We start from the raw sequence: 16,380 nt of genomic DNA, 5'->3' as shown, positions 1-16,380 counted from the left end.
AGATGGCCGGCTTTCGCCGATAATGGAAAAAAAAAGCGGTGTTAAGCAGTATTTCGCCGGATTTACTTGGTCCTTTTATTTTCACGACCAAGCCTCAAAAAGGTACCCCAACTGACCAAATGACCACTGGAGGGAATCGGGGATGACCTCCCCATACTCCCCCAGTGGTCACCAACCCCCTTCCAAACTAAAAAAATAAAACTAAAAACCTTTTTTGCCAGCCTGTATGCCAGCCTCAAATGCTGTACCCACCTGCATGACAGCAGAATGTGTTGTATCCTCTGACAGCCTTTCCCTGGTTGCGATGTGGCTCTCGGGCGAGTGTGACACCTTTTCTGTTAGGTGCCCTGCAGAGTCACATTACCAATGCATTGTGTTGGGTGTAGGGTACTGGGCTCTACTCCCATGGTGCTTTTCCCCCCTGCCAACCAGGTCAGAGTGTGCCCTGCTTTGCTTCCTGTTGTAGTCCATGCAGTAGTGGCCATTTTTGTAAGCCAGTATTAGTTCCCTTTCCTGTGTTACCCACGTTAGAGAACGTAGTTCTTACCTTGCATGGTGCTGAAAGAGGGCATTGTACACCATTGTGCCAGCTCTGACCTACTGCTAATCTTAGTACCAGGGGACTCTTTGCCAGTGGGGCACAACCTCTGATCTGCAGTTAACTGTGAGTAAACGTGCTTATTTCAAGGAAGGACTTTTTCAGAGAGATTAGTCTTCAGGTGTGAACTGGTGTGCCAAAGTTATACAGCAGCAATAAGTCCTAGAGGCTGTATGCAGGTCCCTGGAGCAATTTGAGTGGGTGCAGTACATTTGTGGGTAGTGGGTTTGGGGGGGGGGGGGGTTGGGGGGCTCAGCTCCCAAAGTAAGGGAGCTATGCACGAGGGAGCTTTTCTGAAGTCCACCGCAGTGACCCCTAGGGTGGCTGGTTGGTGTCCTGGCATGTCAGGGGGGCCAGTGCACTAAAAATGCTGGCTCCTCCCATGGCCAAATGCCTTGAATTTGCTCGGGGTTTGAGATGGCCGACATAACTTTCCATTATCGCTAAAAAACGAAGTCGGCCATCTCAAACCCCGGCCAAATCCAAGGCATTTGGCTGGCCGAACCGTATTGTCGAAACAAAAGATGGCCGGCCATCTTTTTTGAAAATATGGGTCTGGCCAGCTGTTTGCGGCACTGCCAAAATACATCGCCGGTCATGTATTTCGCCGGCGCCGTTTGATTATGCCCCTCAGTGCTATTAGCACTGGCGCTACCAAATAGCAATGCAACTTAATACACCACCCCCAAAACTAACAGACAAAACCCGCCCAAGTAACAGCAGCTGCCGCCGCAACAAATAGCTATCCTCTACCGTGCACCAGGAGAATGACGCCAGGTTCAACTCCCTTTCCTTTGCCTGTACCCCCCTTACATTCTCAACCCCGTGCCACTTAAGGAAGGCAGTTAGCATTACAACGCGAGCGCCAGGCCCTTCAGTTCTCCCGACGGTTCTGTTGCCATGCCAACGGGGCGCAGTGCGCTTCCAACCCGATTCACAGTTAATGGCTGAATCCCCGCGCGCAGAACTATCAGGCTGGACTCAGTTCACCCGACGGTTCTGTTGCCATGCCAACGGCGCACAGTGCGCATCCAACCCGATTCCTGCGTATGCCTTGTAGCGCTATAGAAATGCTAAATAGTAGTAGTAGTAATTCTGGAACACTGACTGTGGACACGTTTGGGGAAGCAGTGTTGACTTTAAAAACCTAAGCAAATGGAGAAAGACCATGCACCACACTGAAGGACATCTTCAAATATATAGCCATCACAACGTTTCAGGTGAGAATTGTTTCTGTACATAGGTGTCAAGCAACTATAGCAAATAATAGTGTCTTTTTCCTCCCCCCGTCCCCTTCTTTTTCAAATAAGAAAAACAAAATCTTGCTATAAAGGAGGACAGGCTGAGTTCCATTGGCAGACCCCAGAGTGAAAGCACACAAGTTACCCAGCTCCAACACACTCCCTCCCTCCCACCCAAAAGCATCTATCTCACTCATACACACACACACACACACACACACACACACACACACACACACACACACATACACACATACAAACACATACACACACACACACTGGGCCATACACAGACAGCATCTCTCTCACTCACACACACACACACACACACACACACACACACACACCTATGTACCTTAATCACCCACACACACCCTCTGGATTTTTACTTATTATTATTTTAATTGAATCAGGAAATAAAGCAGTCTGAATAGCTGTGGGAGGGAGGGACCCTGCACCCTGAAGCTGGGAGGGGGGAAGGGAATAAAAAGGGGAGGGGGAGGGCGGGAGACGGAGGGGGGCCCCTGACGCGCACTCTCATTCTCTCACATGCACACTCTCATTCTCACACACAGCCTCACTCTATGTCACACACACACACACTCGCACATTCACTCTGTCTCTCTCACACAGTCACTCTCACACACACTCTCTCAAACATACACACTACGATGAAAGCCATGCTAGCGCCTGTTTCATTGGTCTTAGAAACGGGCCTTTTTTACTAGTTTATAATAATTTTTAACAACATTTTTACAAGTCATTCACTTGTTAACAGAAACACAGCTGTAGAAAAGTGTCAGTAAGAAAAAAATTATTATCACAAAAATTAAATTACATCAGCTTTCTTAGACCACATATAGTGGGAGGCGTGAAATAGAAAATAACATAGGAGTATAATAGGTAAAGTTCAATAACTTTAAAGGCTACATGTGGTGCCTCTAATTTTATTTTATCCAACATTATTTTAAATTTTTCAAATCTAGAAATGCTTTCAATTGTTCAGGTGTATAAAATATATATAAAATCGTATCAAACATTTACATGGATAGGCAAGGAAGAATGTACCCCCGAGATCCAATACTTCATGCTTCATAGACAAAAAAATCTTTTTCCTTTCTTGAGTTGTTTTAGTAACATCTGGATAAACCCAAATTTTTCCACCCCCAAAAGGTTCTTTGGAGTGTTTAAAATAGAGTCTTAGAACAGCATTAAGGTCTTGTTCAAACACAAAGGAGACTAGTAATGTGGCTCTCTCCGTAGTGTTTTCTATCGATTGTTCCAGAATAACAGATATATTATTCCAATCAACAGTTTCTCCCCCACCTCTGAAGTCTCCTTCATTTTTCCCAGGCTTTTTAGGAAGAAAATAAATCTTATTGATCGGAGGAATAGCATCTTGAGGTATTTTCACATTTTCAAGTATACCTTTTAAATAACTCAATAGGTAAAGACCCCGGTACTTTGGGAAATTCAAGAGGCGCAAATTCAAATGCCTATTATAGTTCTCTATCTGCTCAATTTTTCTTGTATTAGTTTCATATAATTTTGAATCAATTAACCCGAGTGGTTAGGTCTTCTTCACTACTTCCACTGTCTTTACCATATCTTCAAATTTGAGAAACAAAGCAGATATCTCACCTGAAGATTTTTGAAGAGTTATGTCCATTTCGATAAGCCTTAACCAAATCTTTCCAAAACTAACCTCTGTTCCATATCATCAAGCTGATCAATCCATAGACTGGTGGGTTGTGTCCATCTACCAGCAGGTGGAGATAGAGAGCAAACTTTTGCCTCCCTATATGTGGTCATGTGCTGCCGGAAACTCCTCAGTATGTTCTCTATCTCAGCAGGTGGTGGTCACACACAGCAGCAGCTCTGGCTAGGCCTCCAAGCCTAATTTGTAGGTTTTGTTGAGTGCCTGGGGTTGAGGGCTCTTTTGAGCAAGTGCAAACCTGGTGGTGCCAGGTCCCTCCTTTTCTCCCCCCTCCCGCTGGCTCCGTTAAAAAAAAAAAAAAAAAAAAAAATTTTGAACGTCCTTAAAGGCGTTTATTTCGACGTTTATTTAAGCGTCTATTGCAGCTACTCACTGGGACACCAGGTCGTTACAACTCGGAGCGGACAGCAGGTAATTTTTACCTTTTTATAGCGGGCAGGGGGTTCCCCGATTCTTCTCCTCGTGGCATATGGCGTCGGAGCGCGAGGGCGCAAAGGGTCGCTCCCCGGGTCGCTTGAGCGCTTCTAGAGGGGATGCGGGGGTCTTAAAGCCTGATTCGCCCTTGTTGGGTGACAGTTTCGTGACCGATGAATGTCCCGGTCCTTCCTCCGGCGTGGCGGTTTTTCCCGCCATAAACGCCCATCCCCCGCTCCTCGCCTCCGCCATCTTGGCCGGCCACGCGGCTCGGACGGCTTCTTCTTTGGCCGCCCTTGAGGTTGGAGACATTATGCCATGAACGCCCTTAAATGGGCGACGGCACAGAAGCGGCTAAAGTTAAGAGCCGTTCTTCCCGCGCGGCTCCTTCGCGGAGTTTCGCGCCGGACGCCATTTTGGATGCGCAGCATGTCTCTCCCCCGCTATTGCGAGCGCCGGTTGAGGGTGCGTCTAGGGCTGTTGCCCAGGCTGCGGAAGTGCACAGTCTGGGGGGTTTCTCCCCCGAGTTGTTTTGCTGCTGCATCAGGCCTTCCTCATGCACAACGCTGCCCCTGCTCCCTCGTCTAGTAAAGAGGTTGAGGTTCCCAGAGGTAAACGCCCTCGGGTTGATTCCCAGGCCTTGGAGGAATTTGTCTCCTCCGATATAGATGAGGGCAGCGTGTCTGAGGTCTCCCAACGGTCCTTTGCGGATTCCTTGGAGGAGACGGATCCCCGCTCGGTTGGAGCGGATGACCACTCTACAACGCGGCTTTTTAGCCCAGAGGATTTGCCCAACCTGTTGTTACAGGCCATGGACACTTTGAAGATTTCCTCTCCGGAGGACGTCTCTCCCTCAGCCCCTGTTGGCTCTGCCATTATGCTGGGGACGAAGCGCCCGCCTAGAACCTTCCACGTGCATGATGCCATGCACACCTTAATTTCGGCTCATGGGATGTCCCAGAAGCGAGCCTTAAAGTGGCTAGGGCTATGTCCCGCCTCTATCCTTTGGCTGTGAGTGAACGTGAGGCCTATCTGTGGCCTACCGTGGATTCTTTAATCACTGCGGTGACTAAGAAAACGGCGTTGCCGGTGGAAGGTGGCACGGCCCTAAAGGACGCCCAAGACAGAAGATTGGAGGCGGCCTTAAGGTCGTCCTTTGAGGCGGCTGCTTTAAGTTTGCAGGCCTCAGTTTGCGGCTCCTATGTGGCCAGGGCGTGCCTGACTATGGTGCAGCGGGCTTTCCCCTCGGATCATTCCTTGAGGGCTGATTGGCCGGCCCTGGAATCGGGCTTAGCCTATTTGGCAGACTTGCTGTATGATGTCTTGAGGGCCTCAGCGAAAGGCATGGCTCAGACAATCTCTGCGCGGCGGTGGCTTTGGCTGAAACATTGGTCTGCTGACCACGCCTCTAAATCCCGCCTGGCTAGGTTGCCTTTTAAAGGCAAGCTGCTCTTTGGGGTCGAGCTGGACAAAATCGTGACCGATCTCGGCACGTCTAAGGGCAAGAAATTACCAGAGGTCAGGGCTCGGGCTAGTACTCGTCCCGGTACCTCCAGAGGACGGTTGCAGGAAGCCCGTCGGTACCGGCCCGGAGCAAGTCGGGTTCCTCTGCCCCCTCTTCCTTCAAGAGGAATTTCTCCCCCAAGCAGCATTCCTTTCGCAGAGACCGCCGTCCCGGAGGTGCTCCCTCCGGTCCTCCCCCAGGGTCTCGTACCCAATGATGGGGGTCTTGGTCCACGCCCCAGTGCAGATTGGAGGACGGCTGTCCTCGTTTCTGGGCGAGTGGACCACAATAACTTCAGACGCGTGGGTGCTGGAAGTCATCAGAGACGGCTACAAACTAGAGTTCTGCCGACCCTTAAAAGACGGGTTTGTACTCTCTCCTGCAAGTCTCCGGTCAAAGCTGTGGCAGTGCAGCAGACCTTGGACAATCTGATCCGCCTGGCGCGGTCGTTCCGGTGCCAGAAAGTCAGCTTGGCAAGGGACGTTACTCCATTTACTTTGTGGTACCAAAGAAAGGAGGTTCTGTCCGGCCTATCCTCGACCTCAAAGGGGTCAATCGGGCCTTGAAAGTGCGGCACTTTCGCATGGAGACTCTCCGCTCTGTTATAGCGGCAGTGAAGGCAGGAGAGTTCCTGGCATCCTTGGACATCAAGGAAGCGTACCTGCATATTCCCATCTGGCCTCCTCATCAACGCTTTCTGCGTTTTGCAGTCCTGGGACGACACTTCCAGTTCAGAGCCCTCCCTTTCGGGTTGGCTACTGCTCCGCGGACCTTTTCCAAAGTAATGGTGGTCATCGCGGCCTTCCTACGAAAGGAAGGGGTACAAGTCCATCCTTATCTGGACGACTGGTTGATCCGAGCCCCCTCTTATGCAGAGTGCGGCAGAGCTGTGGACCGGGTAGTTTGCTCTTTTGAGCTCCCTGGGATGGATCATCAACTGGGAGAAGAGCCAGCTGCGCCCGACTCAGTCCCTGGAGTACCGGGGAGTTCGATTCGACACCCAAGTGGGCAGAGTGTTCCTGCCAGACTATCGGATTGTCAAACTTCAGGCTCAGGTGGACCAGTTCCTAGTAGCCTCTCCCCTTCGGGCTTGGGACTATGTGCAGCTGTTGGGCTCTATGACGGCCACGATGGAAGTTGTGCCCTGGGCCAGGGCTCATATGAGACCACTTCAACACTCTAGCTGCAGCGCTGGACTCCGATGTCGGAGGATTATGCTGTGCGCCTTCCCTTGGACCCAGCAGTGCGCAAGGCGCTGAGCTGGTGGATGCAGACAGACAAGTTGTCTGCGGGAATGCCTCTGGTGACCCCAGAGTGGATTGTCGTCACGACGGACGCCTCGTTGTCGGGCTGGGGAGCCCACTGCTTGGGAAGGACAGCGCAGGGGCTCTGGTCTCCTGCAGAGGCAAAGTGGTCTATCAACCTCCTGGAACTCAGAGCCATTCGGTTGGCGCTTTTGGAGTTCATCCCGGTACTGGTGTTGAAGCCTGTACGGGTCCTGTCAGACAATGCCACGGCTGTGGCCTATGTCAACCGCCAGGGAGGTACCAAGAGCGCCCCTCTAGCCAAGGAGGCTATGAATCTTTGCCAGTGGGCGGAAGCGAACCTGGAGCAGCTTTCAGCGGCCCACATTGCCGGAGTCATGAATGTCCAAGGCGGACTTTCTCAGTCGCCATACCTTGGAGCCCGGAGGAGTGGCAGCTATCTGCTCAGGCGTTCTTGGACATCACGAAGCGCTGGGGCCAGCCGAGCCTAGATCTGATGGCGTCATCGGCCAATTGCCAAGTGCCGCGCTTTTTCAGCAGAGGACGGGACCCTCGATCCCTGGGAGTAGATGCTCTTCTCCAACAGTGGCCGACACAAGAGCTTCTCTGTGTTCCCGCCCTGGCCCATGTTGGGCAGGGTGCTAGACCGGGTGGCAAAGCATCCCGGCAGGGTAATCCTGGTGGGTCCGGATTGGCCCAGGCGTCCCTGGTATGCGGACTTGATCAGGCTCTCAGTCGACGATCCTCTGCGGCTGCCAGTGGAGCAGGGCCTGTTACATCAGGGTCCCGTGGTGATGGAGGATCCCTCCCCCTTTGGTCTTACGGCCTGGCTATTGAGCGGCAGCGTCTGAGGAAGAAGGGCTTCTCAGACAAGGTCATCGCCACTATGCTGAGACCGAGGAAGCGCTCTACTCCTACTGCTTACGCCAGGGTTTGGCGTATCTTTGCAGCGTGGTGTGAAGCAGGCTCACTTTCCTCCCTTCACTGCTCCAATTTCTTCAGTGTTGGCGTTCCTGCAGAAGGTCTGGAGAAAGGCCTGTCGCTCAGTTCCCTTAAAGTCCAGGTAGCGGCTCTGGCTTGCTTCAGGGGTCGCCTGAAGGGTGCTTCCCTGGCTTCGCAGCCAGATGTGGTGCGCTTTCTCAAGGGAGTTAATCACCTGCGCCCTCCTCTGCACTCAGTGGTGCCTGCGTGGAATCTCAACCTGGTACTAAGAGCATTGCAGAAGCCGCCTTTTGAACCCTTGTCGAGGGCATCTCTGAAAGACCTGACGTTGAAAGCAGTCTTTTGGTGGCTATCACTTCAGCCAGAAGAGTTTCCGAGCTCCAGGCGCTCTCACTGTCGAGAGCCTTTTCTGCAGTTCACTGAGGCAGGAGTGACTATTCGCACAGTGCCTTCCTTCCTGCCCAAGATTGTTTCTCGCGTTCCATGTGAATCAGCAGCTCTGTCTCCCTTCCTTTCGTAGGGAGGACTACCCAGAGGAGTACTCTGCTCTTAAATATCTGGATGTGAGACGAGTCATCATCAGATACTTGGAAGTGACCAATGATTTCCGGAAATCGATCATCTGTTTGTCCTGTTTGCAGGTCCTCGTAAGGGTCTGCAGGCTGCTAAGCCTACAGTGGCAAGATGGGTCAAGGAAGCCATTGCAGCGGCTTATGTGGCCGCGGGGAAGGTGCCGCCTATCCAGCTGAAGGCTCACTCCACGAGAGCTCAGGCGGCCTCGATGGCAGAGGCCGGATCCGTCTCCTTGGAAGAGATATGCAAGGCGGCAACTTGGGCTTCGGCTCATACATTCTCCAAGCATTACTGTTTGACTGTGGCTGCACGGGCGGAGGCCCGGTTTGGAGCTTCAGTGTTGAGGTCAGGGATTTCAATGTCCCGCCCTGGGTGAGTACTGCTTCGGTACATCCCACCAGTCTATGGATTGATCAGCTTGATGATATGGAAGGTAAAATTATGTATAATCATACCTGATAATTTTCTTTCCATTAATCATAGCTGATCAATCCATAGCCCCTCCCAGATATCTGTACTGTTTTTATTCTGGTTGCATTTCAGGGTTCAAGTTTAGTCTTCAGTTACTTCAGAAAGACTTCGTGTTCAAGTTTTTCACTTGGATTCTTCAAGAGTTAAGACGAGTTTGTGTTACAGTGAGCTGCTGCATTCCTCTCCCCTCCGTTTTACGGGGCTGGATTGAGACTTAAAATTCTGCCGGCACTCCCTCCCACTTCGTGCGGCTGTAGGGCAGCTTTGTACCCCTCCCGCTTCGGCGGTGTTAGGGTCAGTCAGCTCCTCCCGCGGTTGCGGTTGCAGGATAAGCCAGATCCCCCCGCATCGGCGGGGTGGTGTCCCTCCCCCGCTCCGCGGGGATGAGCTGGACGGATTCCCCTCCCCCACATGTGGGGATGAGCTGGGTTAATTCCCCTCCCCCGTTTCGGCGGTGGTGAGCTGGGCAGAGTGTCCCTTCGTGGGTGTAATTCTCTAAGTGCTGAGTCCTGCGGATGGAGCTTTGATATCGACATACTGAGGAGTTTCCGGCAGCACATGACCACATATAGGGAGGCAAAAGTTTGCTCTCTATCTCCACCTGCTGGTAGATGGACACAACCCACCAGTCTATGGATTGATCAGCTATGATTAATGGAAAGAAAATTATCAGGTATGATTATACATAATTTTACCTTGTGGTTGTATCTGAGGCTCCGATTGAACTATGGGCCTCGCTCTCCAAGCGTTTATGCTGCGGCGCTGGGCCCTTGCTGGAAAGTTCTCACACTGCACTTCTGGTAGTGTGGGAACTATCTCCCACAGCTCGGTTCCAGCCTTCCGTTCCCTTCCTTGGCATCATGGCTCCGCCCTTTTCTGATGTATTTCCTGTTTGCGTGAGGGCGGAGCCACGATGCCAGGGAAGGGAACGGAAGGCTGGAACCGAGTTGAGCCTGCTGCCTTAGCTTCAACGCCGGCGCGCCTCGAGGGAAAATAAAATTTTTAAAGGCAGGGCAGAGGCGCAGGAAGGAAACCAGGTCTGTCGGGGAGCAGAGGGCAGACGGATGATGGACGACTGGGGCAGTGGGGAGGGGCTGGAAGAAGGCAGATGGAGGGGACGAGGGCAGGGGGGAGACGAGGGTTGCTGGACATGGGTGGATGGAGGGGATGGCAGGGGGAGAGGAGGGTTGCTGGACATGGGTGGGTGGATGGAGGGCAGGGGAGAGGAGGGTTGCTGGACATGGGTGGATGGAGGGGAGAGGAGGGTTGCTGGGCATGGGTGGATGGAGGGCAGGGGAGAGGAGAGGAGGGTTGCTGGACATGGGTGGATGCAGGGCAGGGGGGGAGAGGAGGGTTGCTGGACATGGGTGGATGCAGGGCAGGGGGGAGAGGAGGGTCGCTGGACATGGGTGGAGGGCAGGGGGAGAGGAGGGTTGCTGGACATGGGTGGATGGAGGGGAGAGGAGGGTTGCTGGACATGGGTAGATGCAGGACAGGGGGGGAGAGGAGGGGGTCACTGGACATGGGTGGATGGAGGGGAGAGGTGGGTTGCTGCTGGACATGGGTGCATGGAGGGCAGGGGGAGAGGAGGGTTGCTGGACATGGATGGAGGAGAGGGAAGGGAGAGAGAAGAAATGCTGGACATGGATGGAGGGGAGGGAAGAGTGAGGAATGAGATGAGAAGAGGGAAAAGGAAGAGAGGAGAATAACTGCACATGGATGGAGAAAATAGGCAGAAGCTGGATCCACGGGACAGTCAAGTCTGCGGAGGACCCAGCTTTTACTTACAGATGTAGGGCTAGAAATGAAGAAGAAAGGCGGAAAGTAAAGAAATAAATGGAACGGAAGCCCTGGAAATGGAGTTAAGAGGACAGATAGCAGCAGAATCGGATACTGGGCCGGTATGATCAGAAAAACAAAATCACCAGACAACAAAGGTAGAAAAAAATCATTTTATTTTCATTATAGTGTTTGGAATATGTCCACTTTGAGAATCAGGTGCTCAACATTAAAAGTTTATTTTTATTTACTTATTTATGGCATTCTATCCCACATTAAACATGAATTAGATTGCCCCCACCCAGGCACTCTCCCCGGCTATAACCAGCTCTGCAATTTGGGGGGGGGGGGCGCAGAGGTGGACAAGGGGCGCAGAGGTGGACGGGGAGGGGCGCAGAGGTGGACAGGGGGGGGGGGGGGAAACCAGAGGTGGACCGGGGAGAGAGCCTGTTGTTAAACATTTACCAGCACACCACTGGCCAAGAGTACACTGTTTCATGTTTAACCCTCAGGATTTGTATAGCAATCAAGGCTTCAAAACGTCATGGATTAAAATTGAAATCCACAAAAAAAAACAGAAAACCAAACAGTCCTACTAAAATCAGAATGAAAAAGAAAAGGGGTGGGAATGACCAAGGCGAAGAGTCAGGATAAAAGTTCAAATCCTTTATTCGTATATACACCAGCTTATGCTTAAAAACAGCACATTGAGGGAAAGAGGCAGGCTCCACCTAAGAATGGACTCAACACGTTCTGTGTTTCGGCCTATGCCTTCATCGGGAGTTGAAGGGTAAGATGAGCACAAGAATAGTGCTGAAAAAAGCAAGCGATGCTAGGGTCTATGGTTGAGTTCCTCAGCTGTGCACACACTCGCAATCGCAATGTTACTGGAGCAATGAAAATTGACCAAGCCAGAGTCCAAATCTGTGATCCATTTTCCAAATTGCAATGACCTTAAAAGAAATCCGTGTTATAATTAGAAGTCAATGTAACTCAGTAAGATTAGGTGTTATATGATCAAATTAATTTTGTCCTATAATTAATTAAATTGCTGTATTCTAGGATTAACTGCAACCTATTCCAACTATTCTTGCTTAGTCTTTAATGAATATCGTATAATTTGAATTCAAGAAACTGAATCACATCAAAAAAATTACATTTTACAGAGAACCTCCAATTTCTGTTACACATCATCACTATAGAAGCAGAGTTCTCTGAATTATTCTAATTTAATGACATGGGGTAAAATACAAAAATTGGTACTGGAAAATAAATAAATGCACTAATCATATGCACCAATGATAACCCTTTTAGAAATAGGTTTAGAAACTCACATATTAACTTTATTAACATAATCATAGAAAATTTGCAATTACATCAAAATTCTTAAAATCCTAATATCTCACATTCATTCTCATACACACACCTATGCTCAAAAACCCATTATTAATACACAATAACATTTGCAGTACTCAAAGGAGGTTACATAATTAACCTAAAATTAGAAAAGACCAAAGAGTAACATGTGTCTTACCCTATTGTTCTCAGAACTCTAGGATTCAACAATCTATATGAAAACTTTGGTCCATCTTAGCTTTACATCAGGGGTTACAGTCAAAAATCAGATTTGCCTTCACGTGGGGTAGTAATCTGGGGGAAGTGTTATTTAATCATAGGCAATAAATAAACATGAAGGATTTGGCCCCGGGACATGGTCCATGTCTTCATTGTGTGTATTGTAAGTTTGCTATTGAGACAGATCATATATGGGTTCCTCCCATAGACAAATATTTTTTTCTTAAAGTCTCGTACAGACTGCAATTCACAACAAGCAGTTTATGCTATGGGTTGTACTTGTAATCTCTGGTACATAGGGGAAACACAACATAAGATTAAGCAACATATTGCACAACACTTAAGTAACATATGTTTACAGCGATTGGAGGCTCCATTAGTGGAGCACTAGGTGTCAGTCAGTACAACATAGAATTGAAGATTTTCATTTTGTTGTTTTGACTCAGATAAAATTGGGCCAAAGGGGGAATGTTAAACAGCATTTGTTGAGAACTGAAGAAAATATTTTTTTTATGGAATACTGTGACACCATTTGGTTTAAATAAAGAGATAGACTGGTGTAGTCTGTGAAATGTTATAAACATACTTCTGGACTAGTTTCCATGTAAGCTGGGGTATAAATGAGTGCGCGTGTGTCGACATCTTTAGAGATCCGACGCCATGTGAGAGAAGCAGGCCTAGAGTCTCATTGGAGATTAGCAGCTAAATAGTTTTATATGATTTTGTTTAAGTGAGAGGGTGGTAGTATTGAGAAATTATTCTTGTAGAGTATATTTAGTAGGAATATCTGTTTCTTATATTTCGGTTTTGGTCTCCTGATGATGTAGCAGCAAAACGGATCCATGTTGAGACCATGAGTATCAGTTTGAATAAGTGGGAGAATTTGTCAATTAAAAATGTTTTTTGAATAATGTAGCCTATAAGGGAAATGGCTTTTGGAGATTTGGACCCTTAAATTGAACATTGAGAGGATCATCTTTTAGTAAGAAGAATTATATAACATCTTGGAAGTAGAATCATTTTTGCTTCTTTTTGGTGTAATTTATTGGGTGCATTTGATTAGATATACACTTTGAGCGACATTTGAACAGCACACTGAACATTTCCAGATGATCACATAATCAAGGGATTAAATTATTTTGATGCAATGGTCCTACTTGATAGGACTTATAATTAAGGACTCCAAATTCCTTTTTTTAAGAATGTTATTGCAAATTTTATTGTGTATTAATAATGGTTAGGAGCATAAGTGTGTGTATGAGAATGAAGGTGAGATATTAGGATTTTAAGAAGAGAATTTTTATGTAATTGAAATTTTTCTAAGGTTATGTTAATAAAGGATAAAAGGGTTATCATTGGTACATATGATTAGTGCATTGAATTATTCAAATGGGACAGGCAGAAGATAAAGGGCAAGAACCAAAAGCAGATGATTGGTTCACTACCTGTTCCTAGACTACATAAAATGGAAAATGTAATGGGTTCTGTGCTTCCCTTGTCTCCCATATATCTTTATGTTGGCCTCCATTTCCTCGGTTCACTTAAAACGAAATAAAGCATTCATCTGCCCTTCTGTCCCTCCCCCTTCAAACACTCAATAAAACAGTGCATGACAGCACCAAGTGACACGTCTTTTGGAAATGGCTGCCTGGCATACAGCAAATCAAACAATCTAGACCATTTCTTTATACTGCAGTCACCACCTGCCAGACTTAAAACAGTTCATGCTCGATTTTCCAACCCCATTTCAAAAACACGATAAAATAACTCATACAGATGTTTACTGCCAGACCCAACTGAAATATAGCTGCGGTTGGAATCATAATCATTGATATACAGGTTCAGGGTTTAAATTAAATTAGAGAACATATAGATTTTGAAGGAAAATAGTAGTTTTGACCGATATACCCAACAACAAAAACTTAAATAAACCTGGTGGCTACCAGGTTTCTGCAAGGAAAATAAGATTAAATCAGGTGTCTCCCTGTCTCAAGAGAAGAATGAGAGTTTTCATGTAGGGGCCCCTCTCAATTATCATAAGCTTTTCTGCAAAGTTTCACAGGTCTCCATTACTTTGTACAGTAATACTACAACCACAGGTAATATCTTTGGCATATCACATATGACAGAAATCAACAAACAGTGATTTCGTTCATACTTCATATCTCAGCCTATTGGTAGAAGTGTCATGGCATATTTAGAGCAGTGGTTCTCAAATCTGTTCTGGGGTAGCACTAATCCGTCAGGTTTTTGGGCTATCCACAATGAATAGGCACGAGACAAATTAGCATATACATGGTTTCCAATGAATAGCAAATTTATCTCATGCATATTAATTGCAAACGGTTTTGGGAAGCCCTGACAAACTATAAATCCTGAACAGAGAGCAAAAACAAAGAAACAAAAAAACAAACAAACCCAGAAACTGTATTGTCATCGTTTTCGATCTTCAAGCATTTTAGAAATAGACTAAGAGTCATCAGGATGCTGGGTACACGCTACAATACATTTCTTCATGAGCACAAACATGATGGAAGGGCATCTGATTATAATCTGCACCTTCTGGCATCTATTCTGCCCTTAATTGAGCTGGTTCTTGACCTCCAGTTGGACTACAATGGGAGGCTATGGTAAGGTCTTTGTACTCCATCAGTACAATCATACCACAGTGAGGTAACTGATGAAAAACAGCAGCTGACACAGTGCGGGCCAGCTGCCAGCTGCCTTAGATTTGCAATGTAATTCTACCCAGTAACAAAACAACAGGAGACCTCTAGCAATGGGAAGGGGTTGTTCAGAATCAATGCATTTGCATTTCCAGCAATTGAAGTTTCTGTCCACACAGATGCTCTTCCAAAAACCCCTCACAAAAAGGGTTGGTGTTTTGTGCGTGCATGCATGCGTGCGCACACATTGGGGGTGGAAGTGGGGGGGGGGGGGGGGGGGTGATCTCACAGCCCCATAGACTTGGAAAAAAGAAAAAGAAATCAGCAGGTCAAATGTTCAAGGATACAAATTTCAATGGTTTCAAATATCTTCAGCTTCATTAAGTAAATTAACCCTTTATAGCAACAACAGGGTGTGAAGCATTTGTATGGGTAGGGGCTAGATGCAGCTAATGATGTCATGGGTCAGCTACACATTCATAGACTACGACTACTGTTTCTCAAATCTGTTTAACAATAGTAGTTAATTTCTTAGGGGTCGATATTCAAGCCAATTTAACCAGCCAGACATGGCTCCTGGCTAGTTAAATCACTTGTTTGGGGCTATCCACTCATTTTCAGTGACACTTAACCAGTTAGTGCTGCTGGTGCATGAGTACAGGACACAGGGAGGGAAGGCCCAAAGGGAGGCGATCTGCAGACTGCCGCTGCTGCGCTTCTTTCACACGGAGCGAGGTGAGGTGCTATGATTTGAATTCAGGGGGGCCCGGCCCAGTGGTGGATGGAGGGGAGGCGGCTATGATGACGACAACCTCGGGGGGGGGGGGGGTGGCGGCAGCTTGGGCGGGGCCCCGGGCCCGGCCCAGTCTCTCAGCGGCCCTGGTTACAGGATCTGAGGCAACATGGCTTTACCAAAGGAAAATCCTGCCAAACGAATCTGATTGACTTCTTTGTCTGGATGATCAAAGAACTGGATGAAGGACATGTGCTAGATGTAATCTACTTGGATTTCAGCAAAGTCTTTAACATGGTCCCTCACAGAAGACTCATGAATAAGCTGAGAGGGCTGAACTTAAGACCCAAAGTGGTAAAATGGATTGGAAACTGGTTGACCAACAGGCAACAGAGGGTGGTGGTGAATGGAACCCGCTCGGAGGAAAGTAAAATGAACAGTGGAGTACCTTAGGGATTGGTGCTGGGGACGATTCTGTTTAATATATTTGTAAGATACATTGCTAGAGGGTTAGAATTAAAAGTTTACCTTTTTGCAGATGACACAAAGATAGCCAATAGAGTGGATACTTTGGAGGGTGTAGAAACCATGAGGAAGGATCTTTAAATGTTGGAAGAATGGTCAAGGGTCTAGCAGTTAAAATGTAATGTGAAGAAGTGCAGAGTGATGCACTTGGGGTGCAAAAATCCAAAAGAGGTGTACTGGATAGGAGGGGAGAGATTGATAAACTCAGCTCAGGAGAGGGACCTTGGAGTGATAGTGTCTCAAGATCTCAAGGCGATGAAACAATGCGACAAGGTGGTGGCCACAGCCAGAAGGATGCTAGGCTGCATAGAGAGGGGTATAACCAGCAGACGAAAGGAAGTGTTGATGCCCCTGTACAAGTTGATGATGAGGCCCCA

Source organism: Microcaecilia unicolor, chromosome 9, assembly GCF_901765095.1.
Source record: "Microcaecilia unicolor chromosome 9, aMicUni1.1, whole genome shotgun sequence".
NCBI lineage: Eukaryota > Metazoa > Chordata > Amphibia > Gymnophiona > Siphonopidae > Microcaecilia > Microcaecilia unicolor.
The sequence above is the reverse complement of the archived record's forward strand: the minus strand, read 5'-3'. Positions refer to the sequence as shown.